Source organism: Mobula birostris, chromosome 6 (genome assembly GCF_030028105.1).
Source record: "Mobula birostris isolate sMobBir1 chromosome 6, sMobBir1.hap1, whole genome shotgun sequence".
Lineage (NCBI taxonomy): Eukaryota > Metazoa > Chordata > Chondrichthyes > Myliobatiformes > Myliobatidae > Mobula > Mobula birostris.
Window position 1 is genome coordinate 135,598,551 of NC_092375.1, and position 13,369 is coordinate 135,611,919.

General features: G+C 39.7%; 1 protein-coding gene across 2 annotated transcripts in view; it reads right to left on the reverse strand.

The window, feature by feature from the left end:
- Positions 1-13,369, reverse strand: part of agap1 (ArfGAP with GTPase domain, ankyrin repeat and PH domain 1) — a 649,964-nt gene that overhangs the window by 414,842 nt on the left and 221,753 nt on the right. The window lies entirely within an intron of this gene.

Consider the following 13,369-nt stretch of genomic DNA (forward strand, 5'->3'; position numbering starts at 1 on the left):
GATGATGTCGATTCCCCTGCTGTGATTTCCTCCAGAAAACTGTTCTGCAGACTGCAACATCGGCAATCTCCTGTGTCTCTAGTTTATAAACCTGGTGTGATAGGAGCTCTGGGGAAGTCAGTTTAGCATGAGGGTTGTGCGAGTTGAGCAAGGAAGGCTGAGCTGAATGTGAGAGAACAAATGTGCAGATATGCTGAGTGATCAGATGGATGCAGGTGAATTTCATAATTTCCACATTTTCCTAAGGCACAGAAGGCAGGTATTCATCCATCAAGACATTGCCAGTCCTCAGATCAATCGTATTCCCATGCCCATTTATACCCTCCTGGTTCTCCCACCAGCCAGCCATTTTTACAACAGGGACAATTTATAGTCTTCGAACACATACATCTTTGTGATGTGGGAGGAAAACAGGCCACCCAAGGAAAACACTAACAATCACAGGCGAATGTGCAAACACCACACAGACTGGATCAAAATCGGGTTGCGGTAGAGAGCAATGAGGTGTCTCTCTACTAGTGACAACATTGTGCTAATCCCAAGAATGCTAAGATCCCAGGGCATTATTCCAAAGGAGATCAGGGCTGTCCAGTATTTACCTTATAATCGCCATTACCCAAAAACAGATTTTTAATCGTTATCAAAATCCTACTTGCAGGAGTTTGTTCTAGGGAAATTGCCACTCTACTTCTACAGGATAACAGCAACCACAGATTAGTAGCACTAGTGCGAAGATACAGCATCCTCAGGCTGTTAAAAGAGGTTATGCAAATGTAAGCTTCCATTCCAAGCTGTGCTAATTTTTTTCAATCATGAAGTTCTTCTACCTTTAAGGCTTACAGCTCTTGTTAAATAGTTAAATTCTTTAGAAACAGAATTTCTCATTAGCCAAGGGGAAAAAATCTCCTTATTACTTCCAGAAGAATAATACACATACAAAGGTTGGTAAAATCCAGATAATTAGTGTTTTCTTTGTCTAGTTTTCGATACATTTCTAGGTAGCTGTAACTGCCATTGAGAATGATTGGCATTTTCATCATTCTCAAAATCTTCTCATGCTTCATATGACCTCTGGGGGAGAGCAAGTGGGCAGGCTCAATGTCAACAATTTAACTTGCTTTTTATTGCATAATTGTATTGTGGTCTTCTCAACAAAGTAAAGTACATCCATAAAATCTTTTCAGCTGGAAAGATTACCAAGTAATAGAACCTCAAAGCAATGCATTAAGCTACTTTATAGTTCACATTAAGTAACCAATATCAGTTGATTCTCCAGAAATAGATGCTAATGTAAAACAACTGGGAAACTATATTACCCAATTAAGTAGAAGTGTTACCATTTGGAAGTCAATATATCTATGCTTATATACCTATCCCTGAGAACTACAGGTTTGTTGTAAAGAACAATTACTTACTGTGACAGTCTTGAAGAAAGCATAACAATTACCACAAAGCCACAAAATGGAAGAATTCTCTGATGCTGGAGACAGTAAACAGAGCATGTTAGTGAATTGCAAAGACAAAGGAAGCCACCACTTCATTCCTTGTTCACCGCTGTTTACTGATCAAAGTCACCAAAGTATTTTTACTGTTAATTATTGATCTCCTTTTGCTGAATTGCCTTGTGCTGGAAAACAGACACAGGTACAGACTTCCTTTGTGCAGTGAACGTGGCACATAAGAATTGGGATGCTGAAATACATGGCAGTGTCCATTATTAACAGACATCCCACCTCTCCTAGGAGTTCCGGGTGTCTCCCGCATATCGATAGTGGCTCCCTGATGCCCGCAAATTATATACAATATCCCGGAAATCGATTTTTTATAGAGGGAGAGGGAAAAAAGAAAGAAAGGAAATGAATGAATACTGCTTGATCTCTCTTTGTGCTAAGTAGACCTATCAGTTTTCTCTGTGGACGGGCTTTACAGTCGACCTCTCTCTCTCTCTCTTCTATATTCCTCAGTTCAGTTACTGCCGTCTGTAACGACGCTGAAATGATCCGGACAACTGTCGGTGATGAAGTACAAAAACCCAGCGAAGAAATTTTCAAGGCTGGCTGTGACAACCTGACTATGCGAGGCCGTCCTATACAGGCAGTTGGTGTCCTAAAGGGGATTACAGCAGGGTTTAAATTGGAGCGAAATTCCAAAATCGTCCGCTAAGACATCTTTAAAAACGCGCTTGCAGCAAGCAAATTCTTTGGGTTTTTTTTTCCTGAAACATTTCCACTTGCAGGTACATTGAAGCCCGTGATGGGCTGGGTTTAAGCACAGCCGTTTTCAGAAGAAAAACAGATTTTAATAAATACCCGGCCCCCACCGAGGTCTCGTCATTAGGACAGCGAACTGTTTACCTGTGCTGCACACTTTGTATGCATTTTGAATTACACTTTATTAAATAATATGGTAATACATTGTTTTATGTGGTGTGCATGATATATGTATTGTGGCTACACCGTGGTCCGGACAGAGGTTGTTTCGTTTGTGGACAATCAGCCAGATGACAATAAACTTGAACTTGAAGATACAGAACTTCTAAATCACTCATTCAAAATCCCCCATTTCGATGTAAAAAAGTAAGTTCTGATTCCGACTATTGCGGGTGTGTGTGTGTGTGTGTGTGTGTGTGTGTGTGTGTGAGAGAGAGACAGACAGACAGACACACAACAGACGTATATGTGATCAGACGTTAAGCAGCACACACCTATAATAAGGATACACCTTATGCTTTTATTTCTTTTAGGGACCACAACATATTAGGGAGGCTAAGCGCAGGGAAGGTTGCTCAAGTATTTCACAGTTCTTTTCAGCAGAAAATCAAAGTCTGACAGAGAAGGTCACTGGAGCTGAGGTGTACTTTACATCTTTCATCATTGAGCATAACCTGCCATTCCAGGTGTGTAAGCAGACAGGCAAGCTATTCAGGAAAATGTTTCCTGATTCAGAAATAGCAAAAACCTATGCCTGCTCATCAGCCAAGACAGCAGCTATTGTGAACATGGCACATTAAGACAGAATTCAGAAGTCAGCTGTCTCACAAAACACTTGTGAATCTGATGTCTTGCAAAATTAACAAATTCATTGACACAGACTGCTATGAGGTCGAGACATCCGGTTGAGACCTCCCTAAAATGAGTTTTTGCAGGGTGGGATGTCTGTATTAAGGACCTCCAGCACCCACTTTTCTCGCTGTTGTCTTCAGGCAGGACGTACAGAAGCCTGAAGCCACACACTCAGCAACTCAGGAACAGCTTCTTCCCCTCTGTCATCCAATTCCTAAATGGACATTGAACCCTTGGACACTACCTCACTTCTTTAATATATATCGTGTTTCGGTTTTTTGTACGATTTTTAATCTATTCAATATATGTATACTGTAATTGATTTACTTATTTATTCACTATTATTTTATTTTGCTTTTTCCTTCTATACATGTATTGCATTGAACTGCTGCTGCTAAGTTAACAAATTTCACGTCACATGCCGGTGATAATAAACCTGATTCTGATTACATGCAAGTATGCTTCCCCCTCCAAACAAAAAGTTGTTTGCTAATTCACAACTTCAAATCTACTTTCGTTCCTGATCCTGATATTGCTGGATTCCCTTGGTATCTGAAAATCTATTTTAGTCTTCAACATATTCAGTGATTGAGGGGGCCACACCCTCTGGAATAGAGAATTCCAAATCTTTACAATTTTCATCAGCCAACTCCTCTAGCCCTATTCTGTCCCCTCTTATTCAAGGATCTCCAGGCACAGGAAGCAGCCTCTCACCTTACTATTTTACACGTTTCAATAATTCACCATTTTTTTCTTACGTTAGCCAACTGGAGATGTATACGACCTGCTGTATACGAGTGTGTTACATACAGCAGCCCTATGGATTAGACTTTCAGATTCCCAGGTTGACTACTTTAATGGCCAGGAGGAGTGTGCATTCCACGATTACACAGAATGAGCACTTTTCAGAATGCGTGGAGCCAGGTCGTCAAGTTTTCAATGCACTTCGGCCTTGCCTTCCTGATCTCTGGGGGCCCAATTAAGGAGGTTGGGGAAGGGGATGTAAGGTTGAAGTGTTCCACAGCCTTTAATGGACTGTATTGGTGCTTGGTGAAGCTCACCAGTCATAGGTCCAGGCACTGAGATAAATCCATCTCAAATGCTTTGTGTCTACCTGTTCTCAAACAGTGGGCACCAGCAGAACGAGTCTGTCCTGGAATATGACGATAATTTTGTTCCAAGTTCAATACAAAACCAAAACACTTTTGCGAAAAAATGGGACAGCCCCCGAATTTATTTGTAACATTTAGTCATCGTTCATATCATACAGAAAAGACGACGACTTAAACAGGGGAACAAATAAAAGTTCTAAAGCAATGTCCGATCTCTTCACGTCAACTCCATCTGACCACACTGCTGCCTACCACAGGATCTCCAGCCAGAAGAGGAAGACTTGTTTGAAGAGGCAAGAATCTGCACAGAACTCTATCAAATAGAGTGACCAGAGCAGGAAATCACCTGCTTTGGTCAATTGTGCTCCTTAGTGGAACAGTGCAGCACAGAATAGGTCATTCGTCCCACAATGCTGTGCTGATTCTAAATGTCCTCATTCTGTGTTTCACCAGTTTCCCTCCATTCCCTTCATATATGCGTGTCTATCTTAAAACCTCAAACTCCACCAAACTGCCTATTTCCAGTACTATCCCTGCCAACTCATCCCAGGCACCTTCCACTCTCAACATAAAATACCTGTTCTTCATTCTGTTCCATTAAGTGAACAGAAACCGGTTGAAGAAGCAGCAAGTCAGAACCCCATGTGCTGGAACTCAGTAGGACATCAAAGACAATACTCATGTCATTGTTGTTAAAATGCAATGTCATGTTAGACAGACATTGAAAGACCAAGATTTTTGTCTTGGTTATTCAGAGGATTTTGGCTTTAAAATAATGGAGATATTGCTATAATTCTTCTGCAACTAAAATCTAGCTCTTGGAAAATGTTAAAGAGCTGTTACAAGTGAAGGATCAGTATAATCTTATGCCAGTGAAAATCTTTTTTTGTTGAAGTGATAAGGGATGGCGCGAAGTAGAAATTGGTAATAAGTGGGAGGAGGAGGAACAGGGAAGATTCCTGCTCACTGTCAAGGGCAGGAACACTTCATAACAACAGCCCATATCAAACACCCAAATTCCAGCCTCTTCTGCTGACCAGAAAAAAAGCAATGTTTTTTATATGCCTTGTCCCACTTAACCTCAGATGTGTTCTCCAATTGTCCGCAATGACATTTTCTTCACCATGCTCTGTCACCCAGAGTGCGACAAACTGGTGAAAAACTGTGAATTATCAGCAATTTCGTGGTGATGATTTCACATACACAAGAAGCTGAGACCAGTTCACACCCATTTATAGGAATTTGAAAAACATTTTACATTCAATATTAAAGGTAAAAAGAAAATTAGCAAGTCCACTGCATTAATTAAATACCCATTATCTACACGTTATGTCACTTCACCCTGGACCCCGAGAAATGCGCTAGCTCCAGATCCAGTAACACTTCAAATTTTAAAAATACATATTAAATCCTTCCATTGCATCAACCCGTCTCTATGCCTGTAATTTTCCTCAGTCTTTGCATTTTCCAGTTTTAGCCTTATGCAGCCCAATTTCCATTCCCCACCAGTGGTGGCCAATTCATCAGCCTCCTAGCCCCAATGTCAGAAATTCCTTCCTGAAAGCTGCCAGCTTTTTTTCTGATGCTCCTGAAAAATTACCTCAAACTGCTTACTTATTTCCTTACTTGGTCAACGTCAAACTTTGCCTTGATAATGCCTTTGTGAAGCACCTTTTTAAATCACGTGAGAATGGCTAAACAAGCCATTATAAGCTGTTGTTTTAATAGTAAGCTACAAAATGATTCAAGTGTCCAGTCTTTTGCAGGGATAAAGATGCATCACAATCTGAAAAAAACAGGGCTGATTGCCACTATTCAATCCAAGCAGAGCCATACAAGTACTGTACTCCTCAAATTACAAAGAAATACCTTGAGATCTTTCCAAGAATCACAATGTTTTCTTTCGAAATATTTCTGTTGTGAGCCCTGTGCTGTGCAGAGCGCAGTCCAAAAAAAGAATGGAATGTGCAGTGTTACAGTCCTCTTCCAGTATTTGTCAAGTTTTAAGTCACTGGCCATTTACACTTAGACCAGGATTTGAGAGAGCAAAAGAAAACCAACCTCTATGCTTTGCTCTCCTAGATATATCATCCATAACCTATTAACCATCCTGCTGTTGCCACTATGCAATTACAGCACAGCATCCAACTTCGCTGGGCAAATAGCCATGATATAAGGAGTCCACAGCTGCTTGCTGTCCAGCATCATACAGGCAGAAGGGCAATAAAGCCTCTACAGGCACTGTAGCATATACTCCAACCATAAATTGGGAAATACTGCCACCTGCAAGTCTTCATCTTAACCATGTACTATCCCAACAGAAAGTAATTGCTGTCTGTTCTGGAACAACTTAAACAGCATGCACAACTTAAACTTCACATCAAACAAATTTGTATTTCAACACTGGAGGAACTCAGCAGGTCAGGCAGCATCTATGGAAAGGAATAAACAAACCAAGTTTTGTGCCTGTCTCAGCCCAAAACATCGACTGCTTACTCCTTTCCACAGATGCTGCCAGACCTGTTGAATTTCCCCCAACATTTTGTGTGTGTTGATCTGGATATCCAGAATCTCTTGTGTTTATGCATTCCAATGGGACTCACAAGCAGCTGATCAAAAGCAAAGTAATAGTGGCTGTGTCAGTAATACTTACACTCTTTAACTTAGTTAAAAATAGGAAAATATAATGACAGAATGAGGTCACAATGCTGAAGTATCAGAGGAATTTGAATAAAGCAATAAATTTGCATTAAAGCATAAAATATTCCTTTTCCCTCAAAAATTACATGTGGTTCCAAGTATATTTGCTTTCATCTTCTCATCTAATCAAAGTTAATTGCTTCAAAGCTACATATCCTATCCAGTTGCATTGCACTTGCAAATGTTAGTTATGTTGTGATACAAATGGGAAGGGTTGGGACGGCAGATATATTTAAGATTTCCACATGAACGATGTAAACTGAGTTCTCACGCCATGAATCCATCTGACCATCTACAATGAAGCACCTTCACCTTCCCAGAGCTGATAATCCTCAGGAAGATCAGAGTTCTAGTGTCACTAGATGTTTTGCTGACATCACATCAAAAATCAAAATGTACAATGCCTCATTATACTGCAGAACAAATTCAGACCTCAAAAGGCAATTCTACCACTTAATAACTACTGTTCATATGTCACATTCCCCTTTTATAAATTTCCAATTCTTTTAGCTCATATGTGTCTTCTGCACATTTGGTGTTATTATTAATACAACTTGGAAATAACACTGAATATGGCTCCTGCATCTCCTTCCTTTATAAACTACATGCATATGAACATAAAGAATAATTTAATTATTGAAAGTAAATTATTAAATTTATGAGATAGAAACAGAGCATTATCATGTTCCTTTTTAATATTTAAATTTAATTTGCAAAAATAACCATTTCACTTAGTACAGCTGTTCAGCAGTTATCAGGGACATAGAATTAATCTCGAGATGGGATTACATCTGTGGCTGCTGAGGGAAATAAGAAGAGCAAAAATTATTGAGGCTTAGACATAACCTTTCAGGCAGCTATAGATTCAGTGGTGGTACCCATGGACTTGTTCAAATGTTACACCTTGTTAAAAGCTGGGAGTAGAGACAACCCAGCTCCGAAACTAAGACCAGTGAATCAGGGGAGAGATCTGGAAACAATAAACAGGAGCAGAATTAAACAATAACTTAAGTGTGGATTGATCAGATACAGTAACTCCACCATGGATTTGTTCAGGTAAAATCATGTCCAATAAACTTGCAATTTTTTTTTTAATGAAGTAACAGAGAGAAACAATGAGCGAAAATGTAATTAGTATTGTACATGTGAACCTCCAAAAGGCATTTGATGATATCATGCACTGTGCACTGGCTTGTCATCAAAACTGAAGGCCATGAATAAAATTGGCTGCGGCAGCATAGATAGAAAATTTGCTAAAAACAGGATACAGAAAGTAGAGGTGAAAGGTTGTTTCTTTTTGGACTTGGACGTACTGTGGGCCTCTGAGGATCGGTATTAGAATCAATGATTTTCCTGTTACTACTATAAAAGATGGCACAATTTCCAAGTTGCAGGTAACACAAAATTTGGTGATGTAGTGAACTTTCAGAAGGAACAGACCTCAAAGAGATCTGGAAAGACTGGGAGAATGGCAGATGGGCTGCAGATGAGTTTTAACGATGACAGATGATGATGTTGCTCCTCTCTGCGCCGATCTGGCACGTCAGATGGCAACCTTGCCGTTTCTTTAGCATTTTGTCTGCTTTTAATGACGTCGAGTTACTAGTTCGACGCCGAACCCAGCACGGCGGAATACGTGCAAGGAACTGGCCAGGTTCGAACTTGCCTTGAAGTCGGGTGTTGATGACACTACACCACTGGCTGGCTAAGGGTGACAGGTGAAGTATTATATTTTGTTTGAAGTGAATGAGGAAAGGCAGGATAAACTCAAAGGCACAATTCTAAAAGAAATACACAATACGGGGTAAATGTATATAGGATACCAATAGGGGCAGAGCTGGCTAAGAAACAGAAATAAGTACATGTGATCCTGGGTTTTATAAAGAGACACTGAATACAACAACACAGAAGTCATGATGGACCATTATGAAACACAACGTGAGTACCTAGAATTGGTGCTAAGTGGCGACTCCTTTGTTTGCGTCTTCAGAAACAGCTCTATTTCTATATTTGATATCTATTTTTTACCTTTTCAAGACCCTGACCTGGAGTTACACTCTGACTTTGGTTCTTTGCAGGAATGGGTCCCGCTCTCAGGGCCTCACGACCGGCCACTTTTTGATATCCCAAGGACGCAGCCTGGAAGGCAAGCGCACCTCCAGGTTTCCAAATTTTCATGGCTCTGGGGATGTGCTGATTCTAGGCTGATGCCCTTGACTGAAGCATTGCAGGAGAACACAGAACATCGGGAGCAGCAGGACAGATGCCGGTGATTATGTGTCCGGAGGGCTGCGACCTTCTGGGACTGACTCTCTGGGCGCAGAGCTCGGAAAAAGTGACACAACGTACTTTTAACAAGTAGTTTGTTATGTCTCCCCTCTCACTGTGAAACTGGGACACCTCTTTTTCCCCTTGTTCAGGAGAGAGAGAGAGAGCCTGTGGTATGTCGAATTACCGGATGAACCAGCAGTCTTTAGGGTACTGCAGATCTGTGTCTTTATTGACGCTTGCTGCACACTTGAGTGCCCGGTGGAGGGTGCTAATGCTTTTTTGCTAGTGGGGGTCATTGCCTTGCTGTTGGCTTGTGCATGGGAGGGACTTCAGGGTTCTAACGTTTAATTGTCATTCATTCTTTGGGGCACTTGTCTGCTTTCGTGGATGTTTGTGAAGAAAAAGAATTTCAGGATGTAGATTGTATACATTTCTCTGCCATTAAACGTACCTATTGAAACCACTGAAATGTCCAAATAACACATTTTAGGATAAACGTGAAGGTTTTTGGGAGGATGTTGAAGAGGTTTATGAAAATGATTTGTGAAGGATATTTAGTGGACTCTTTTGAAACTGAGATGCTCTTTCTGGAATAAAGGAATTTGCAAGGAAATCTGACAGAGGTATTTAAAATTACATATGATGTACATAGAGCAGCTGCTGATATACTCCACTGCTAAGAGGTCGAGAACTAGATTACCTAGAATAAATATGGTTGGCAAATGAATGAAAAATGACTATGTAAGTAGTTAAGCTGTGAAATGCACTGTAACTACAAGTAATGGAGGCAGATTCGGTGTTCCAAGGATATGAAAGAATTTGCTGGACTATGGGCAGTGGAAATTATTATTTTTTAAATTTAGAGATGCAGCACAGTAACAGCCCCTTCCAGCACAACAAGCCCATGCCGCCCAATTACACCCACGTTACCAACCTGTACGCCTTTAGAATGCGCGAGGAAATCAGAGCACCCTGTGGAAGTCCACAAGGTCTCAAATGGACTGTTGTTAGGTAGATCTAACAAGACTTGACAGGCAGCATCAGCCTGCTTCTGAGTCAGAGAGCACACAAGACATCAAGGGAAGGAATTGTGGAGCAAACAGCAGTGTGGGAGGAACAGATGGCATGGGAAAAACAAGAGCAAAAAAAAGAGACCAAGAGAAAATTAATGAGGAAGGTTTCTACTCTTGTATATTCACAGCTCCCAGCCTGCAAGGAACTGCATCAGAGAGTATATCAAGGTGCCAGAACATGGAAAAGCGAGAATACTCTCCGAGAATGATCAATCAATGATGTTACACTGTTAATGGAGCTGCTGCTACAAGTAATACACAAGGCAGTAATAGCACATTTAATCCCACAAACACAGTAAAAAAAACACATACATTTTAAAAAATGTCACTGCTGTCACATTTTGTAACTCCAAAACAATAAATTAATCAAAGATGACAGGGAAATCCAAAATACAGATGTAGTTTCATCTTTACTTCAAGCAAGGTGCACACGTATCAAATGGTAACATGACGACGTATGCAATAAATGTACTTTTACACATAATCTGTAGTTGATTTAAAGAATATTTAATCAAACTACGAGAAAGTAGCCATTTTAATAATATCAAGCCACAATACCTCAAAGAAATGCCTCAAATAATTTATTATATTCTAAGTGACTTTATACAAGCTATGCTAGAAACAATAATTTAGAAAATTCACAAAAGCATTACAGTCTTCACAATTATGTGGATATTATAACTTCACAGTGTGAGTTGCAATTTGTTGAAGATGCAATGCAATTTAATCGGCAACAATGGGCTATAAAACCTGATACTTAAAGTCTGTGCAATCATCACTCAACAAGACTGAGGTGGTCACCTTTTAGTTTTAGAAAATGCATCTAAATATTTAGGTTGTACATCACACACACACACACTCTCTATGAAGGCAGCCCTCACAATGTGCTTTTGTTATAACCTTTTACCCTCAACTGTTTAATATCTTGCCTGATCGACCAGGCTCAAACTGGTTTGATTACTCAAGCGCGTACAAAGCATCACAAATCGCTGTAACAGCAGACCTTTTTAACCACAGAACATACCATCACCACAGTAAAGACAGAAATCTAACTAATACTTACATGCCCTTAAAACAATACTTTATACTCAGTTTTTATTATGAATAATTATTTCAACTCATCGGAACATGAAGTCAAATATAATAAACATTTGCGGGCTAGTTACTATTTTTAGAAGATTGTTTGTGGAAAGTAATTTCTCCCTTCAGAAATAAATTGGCAAAGAGATAAAAATGCTTCTGACCAAAACTTAATGTAATTTCTGAAAGCCAAGGGAAAGCCTATTTAAACACTTGCCTTGGGTCCTAAGATTTGAACCAAATAAATACCTTCTGTTGGCTCCAAGAGTATTGTTCAGTGTGAAGCCACTTACATAAAGTAATTTCTTTGACCCACAACCCAAAATATCCCCAAATGCATTCAGTTATAAATTTCAAACAAGAGAAAATCTGCAGATGCTGGAAATCCGAGCAACACACACAAGATGCTGGAGGAACTCAGCAGGCCAGGCAACATCTATGAAAAAAGTACGATTGACGTTTCAAGCCGACACTGTCAGCACTTTGCGTGTGTGGCTCAGTTATAAATTTCAGCAGCTCAGGTTTTAATTTGAATCTAGGTTTGTCAGGTTGAAGAGCGTCAGTGCCAATCTTCATTCTGTTAATAAGTATACCAACAAGAAAAAAAGTTAAACATTCTCAAATGAACATTAGGGGACAGAATAAAAGAATGGAAAGTAATACGAAATAAAATACTGGAACATAGTATGTTTCTCTGAATGAGGAAATAGAGGTAATTTTCAGCTTCGGCATTAAGAAATTAATTTGGTGAGCCAAAAATTAAAACCTTTGCAATTATATGAAATACTAAAAAGATTGAACCATTTAAAAAAAAGTAAAATGTTGCAATTGATTTGAATCAAACATAAAATAATTCATGACCACTTTCTCAACTAAGGACTCTTAAAGATTCATTCCATCTTCTCACTTTCAATCCATTCCCTTTCTTGCTTTTAGATATCCATTGTTCTCATATTCCTCCCTAAACACCTTTACATTCCTTCATTTGATGGATCACCTTACACCACTGTCAAACACATTATTCCCTCTTTGCAAAAATTCCAAGCGAAATATTTCCTGATCAACACAATAGCCCACTCCAAGCTTACCCAAACATTTTAGCTCTTTCCAAAAGAACTCCCATAAACAAAGATGGGATATGCCTCATTTGTTCTTCCCAATGCTCTCTTCAGAATCATCAAGATCCAAAATTTATCTGTTGGGTTAAACAGATATCACACCAGCTTCCTTCAGTTTATAACATGCTGTGTGTTGCTCATAATCCTGTCTCTGCTGCATTGGAGATTAAAGACACATTGGACGACTGCTTCAGAGAATATCCTTGATAATTACAAGCCAGATACAGCGCTGCCAGTCAAGTGTCACTTAATTGTCTGCACCATTTCAACTTTTCCTTGTCAGCCTCCTGCACTCTTCCAATGAGTTCAAAGCAAATGAGAAGAGCAGCATCTTATCTTCCAAGGAAGCATATTATCATGCAACCTTCCAAACATAATACCAAGTTCAGCAACTTTATACAATATTCTAAGTTCAAAGTTAATGTATTATCAAAGTGCATACATCACCATATACTGAACTACCCTGAGATTCATTTTCTTGCAGGCATTCACAGAACAAAATAATACAAAACAATCAAAGAAAAACTACACACAAAGGCTGACAAGCAACCAAGCTGCATAAGAACAACTACTGTGTAAACGCAAAATAATTGATAAATAAATTCTGAGAACATGGGTTGGAAAGTCCTTGAAAATGAGTCCATAGGTTGTATTCAGTGATCAGTTCAATGTTAAGGTGAGTGAAGTTATCCACAATGGTTCATGAGCCTGATGGTTGAAGGGTAATAACTGTTCCTGCGTCTGGTGGTGTGGGACCCAAGGGTCCTGTATCTCCTTCGCAATGGTAGCAGCTAGAATGGTGGGGGTCTGTGATGATGGAAGCTGCTTTCTTGTGGCAGTGTGCCTTGTAGATATGTAGGGTTATCTACCGCACACATATTTTGATAATAAATGTACTTTGAACTTTGAAATGGTAGAAAGGGCTTTTTCTGTGATGGACTGGGCTGCATTTC